Here is a 4,884-nt window from a genome sequence, read left to right on the forward strand (position 1 = left end):
ATGGGAGACAGTCCTTAAGGGCAAGGAAGCCCAGGAGGGCTGGGAGCTCTTCAAAAAGGAAATCCTAGCAGCTCAGGAGAAAGCCATCCCCATGTTCCAGGAAAAAAAGCCGGCAGGGGAGAAAAACAGCTAGGTTAAACAGAGAGATCTTGAGTGATATCAAGAAGAAGAGAAACGTTTATGGGCTCTGGAAGAGGGAACAGGCCTCTTGGGTGGACTACAGGAGGGAAGTGAGATTGTGTAGAGAAAAAATCAGAAGGGCTAAGGCTCAACTAGAAATCAGATTGGCAAAGTCTGTGAAAGATAACAAAAAATCCTTCTATAAATATATAAATAATAAAAGGAGGACTAGGGAGACCATACAGTCCCTATTGGACGCAGAAGGAACAACAGTGACAGGGGATGAGGAGAAGGCTGAAGTACTTAATGCCGTCTTTGCCTCAGTCTTTAATTGTAAAGAAAGTTGTTCCCTCTGTGGACAAACCCAGGAGACAGAGGAGCAAAATGAGGCTCCCATGATCCAAGAGGAGGCGGTCAGAGCCTTGCTTGCCTGACTAGACACCCACAAGTCTATGGGGCCGGATGGGATTCACCCAAGGGTATTGAAGGAGCTGGTGGATGTGCTGGCCAAACCCCTTTCCATCATCTTCCAACAGTCCTGGCTGACTGGGGAAGTTCCACTGGACTGGAGGCTGATGTTGTGCCCATCTACAAGAAGGGTCGCAGGGAGGATCCAGGGAACTCCAGGCCTGTCAGTCTGACCTCAGTGCCAGGGAAAGTCATGGAACAGGTGATCTTGAGTGCTATCATGAAGCACATGCAAGAGAACTGGGTGATCAGGCTCAGTCAACACGGGTTCACAAAAGGCAGGTCTTGCCAAACAAACCTGATCGCCTTCTATGACAAAGTGACTTGACTACTGGATGAGGGAAAGGCTGTGGATGTATCTTCCTGGACTTCAGTAAAGCCTTTGACACAGTTTTTCACAGCATTCTGCTTCAGCAACTATCACCTCTGGATTGCACAGACGCACACTCTCCTGGGTGGAAAACTGGTTGGATGGCCAGGCCCAGAGAGTGGTGGGAAATGGAGTTAACTCCAGCTGGAGGCCAGTTTCAAGTGGTGTCTCCAGGGCTCAGTGCTGGGTCCAGCCCTGTTCAATGTCTTTATCAATGACCTGGATGAAGGCATTCAGTGCACCCTTAGCAAGTTTGTGGATGACACTAAGCTGGGTGGAAGTGTTGATCTGCTAGAGGGTAGGGAGGCTCTGCAAAGGGATCTGAACAGGCTGGACCGCTGGGCTGAGTCCAATGGCATGAGGTTTAACAAGGCCAAATGCCGGGTCCTGCACTTGGGGCACAACAACCCTGTGCAGGTCCAGACTAGGAGAAGTCTGGCTGGAAAGCTGCCTGGAGGAGAAAGACTTGGGGGTGTTGGTTGACAGCGACTGAACATGAGCCAGCATGGGTTGATGAGGACATGGTTTAGTTATTGGTAGGAATGGGTTGACTCAATGATCCGGTGGGTCTCTTCCAACCTGGTGATTTTATGATTCTATGATTCACCATTTCCATTACTCCACTGCTGTATGGCCGGGAAGTTCCCACGGCCACTTAAGTCCTTGACGTGGTCGATGAGGGTTTCCTTGAGGATCCAGTAGCCTGAGAGAATGATGCAGGGTCAAGAACCCAAGTGGAAGGTGAAGATGGGACCGTACCTTTCGCTCAGCTGCGACAAGAAGGATTTAAGGGGTTCACAAGGGGAAGAAGTTGAGGTTCTAAAGGTTGGAGACCCCCACCTTGAAACCCTCCAACATACCTTGCAGAGGGAGGCGATGAGTTGGGTCACCACCACCTGGAGAACGTTCCGCATGATGGGCAATGGGATGGGACCAAGGGGAGGTTCTTTGCCAGGCAGTGGCTCCAGAGAACAAGCAGCCCCCAAAACTCAGTGCCAGGGTGACGTTTGGTACCCTGTTCACCTCCATTCCACCCCCTCCCTCATTGTTAATACCCTCCCCCTTTGCTATAAAACCCCAACTTTGTCCTTAATTCCTGCAGCTCCTAAGATCTTCTGGGGCTCTTGGACCTCAGGACATCCCAGCACACACGGACAGTGGTCACGTTGTCGTTCCCTTCCAGCCGTTTGCCAACCGTGGTTAATAATCAATGCCTCCTCGAACAGAGCTGGGGCGGGGAGCTGGCTTGCAAACAAAACCCCCAAACCAAGCATCTCCCCCCAAAATGGATTCCCCCCCCGTCCCCAATCAGGTGCCCCCCCACCTCAGGAACAGCCCAGGAAAGTCTCAAGGAGACAATACTCCTCCCAAAAAAGACTATTTGGAGACATCCTGGGGGGGGGGTTGAGGGTGTCCTGGAAGGGGTTTGCGGGGTCTTGAGATATATTGAGGAGGGGTTGGGGGAGTCTTGGGAGGGTTGAGAGGGTCCTGAGGAGTGGTTGGAAGGGTTCTGTTGGACAATGAGAGGGTCCTGGTGGGTTTGGGCAGGTCTTGGAGGTAGTTTTGGTGATGCTGGAGAGCTTGGGGGGGTTCAGGGGGGTGTTAAGGTGTCTTGAGGGGCTTTGAACACGGCTGGACCCAGCACTGAGCCCTGGGGACACCACTTGGAACTGGCCTCCAGCTGGAGTTAACTCCATTTCCCATCACTTTCTGGGCCCTCCATCCAACCAGTTTTCCACCCAGGAGAGTGTGCGCCTGTCCAGGCCAGAGGTGACAGTTTCTGAAGCAGAATGCTGTGAAAAACTGTGTCAAAGACTGTACTGAAGTCCAGGAAGATACATCCACAGCCTTTCTCTCATCTAGTAGTCAAGTCACTTTGTTATATTGATGGGGATTGGGGGTGGGGGTGGGTGGGTTCTGGGGGGATATGGAGAATCTTCTTAGGATTGAGAGGGTATGGGGGGGATTTTTGGGGGTCTTAAGGGGATTGAGAGGGTCCTGGAGGGGGTCTTATGGGAGTTGAGAAGGTCCTGGGGTGGTTTGGGTGACAGGACAAGAGGGAATGGCCTCAAGCTCCGCCAGAGGAGGTTTAGGCTGGACATTAGGAAAAAATTTTCACAGAAAGGGTCATTGGGCACTGGAACAGGCTGCCCAGGGAGGTGTTTGAGTCACCTTCCCTGGAGGTATTGAAGGGACGGGTGGAATAGGCGCTAAGGGGCGTGGTTTAGTATTTGATAGGAATGGTTGGAGTCGACAATCTGGTGGGTCTCATGATTCTATGATTCTATGATTCTTCTTGGTTCTTCTCAAAGCCCAGGATGTCCAGGCTGTTCCATAGCGAGTGTGTGGATTAGGTGAGCAGGCAAGAGCCGGCACCCAGCCCCGGTCAGTGTGCAGCTGTGCCCAGCGCTCCTTGGGGTGCCAGTGTGGCTGGGGTCAGGATGGGGCAGGTCTGGGAGAGCAGCAGGGCTTGGATGGGCTGGGAGAGCTGTGGCAACTCCACTGCAGGCAAGTCCACTGCAGGTCCCTGGAAAGACGCGTGTCACAAAATCTCATGGAAATGGGGTGGATTCCAGCTGTTCCCGTAAGCAAAGGCCACCTAGATTCTCAGCCGCAACTTGTCCAAGAACCTCAGGGTGACCCCACAGTTCCTCATTGCAGTGAGTGGCACTGGGGACTCATAGGAGATTTACCTTCATATTTTCTTGCCCAGAGCGCAGACGTTTGGAAGAGCAGAGGGGAATGGGTTGGGTCAGTGATGTGCCCTGGGTGCTTTGCCCTGGGAAGATCTTTGTTGACCTCTCCCACCGTGCGCTGCTCCCCATGCCGGCTGCAGAGCTGGTTTGGGCTGAGCTTAGAGCTGGTGTGAGCTCCAGGGAGTCCTTTCTCCTGTCAGCTCTGTTTCTTGTTCGTGTTGGATCAGCACGGTGCAGGCAAGCAATGACAGCACGATGCTTACGAGTGGAAGGGAGAGACGAGATTCATGAAGCGATCCCGCTTTTGAACTGCATTCACCACTGTTCCAATTGGAAGAAGTAGATTAGAATATTTCATGGGAGCTGCTTTCTTCTGTTTGTTTGTAGATTTGGCTGGAGGTGATGAGCTTCCCAGCTGAGTCCCAGGGATGACATGCAGGGACATCAAATGGATACGTCATGGCTTTTTGGCAGCTCCTTTGGAAGCTGACAGCTCAAAGGCCCCACAGGAACGCTGCCTCTCCTGTGTGTGTGAGAACACAGACCTGCATCATGTGTGCCACCCTATTCCATGATCCTCCTGCATTCTGCTGTTCACTTTTGACGGGGTGATCACTGTGTGTGATGGAAACTTCTCATGGATGTTTGTGTGCAGATGTGGCTCCTGCTCCAGCTTCTCAGCTGGATCCTGTGCTGGAAGGTGCTGGCTTCTTCTCCCAAGTGACAGGGGACAGGACAAGAGGAAATGGCCTCAAGTTCCATCAGGGGAGGTTAGGCTGAACATTAGGAAAAAAATTTCATGGAAAGGGTAATTGGGCCCTGGCAGAGGCTGCCCAGGGAGGTGGTTGAGTCACCTTCCCTGGAGGTGTTTAAGGGACGGGTGGACGAGGTGCTAAGGAACATGGTTTAGTGGTTGATAGGAATGGTTGGACTCGATGATCCGGTGGGTCTTTTCCAACCTGGTGATTCTATGATTATCTGTCCACCAGACAGATGATTGTTGTTGGAATATTGAAGGACTTTCTCATGGAAAACAGCCATGTGAACAATCCGGCCTATGAGTTGATACATTAAAAAGTAACAAACCAAGGACAACTGAGGAGCGGTACCCGTGAGAATTAAGGGAGTACAAGAACAGATAACTCCCTGATGTTGCAAAGAGAAACTTTGGACCTGTGTATACATGGCGTACGTACAAAGCTGTTCAGCTAACAATTATTCTTGCCGAAC

Source organism: Phaenicophaeus curvirostris, unplaced genomic scaffold (genome assembly GCF_032191515.1).
Source record: "Phaenicophaeus curvirostris isolate KB17595 unplaced genomic scaffold, BPBGC_Pcur_1.0 scaffold_71, whole genome shotgun sequence".
NCBI lineage: Eukaryota > Metazoa > Chordata > Aves > Cuculiformes > Cuculidae > Phaenicophaeus > Phaenicophaeus curvirostris.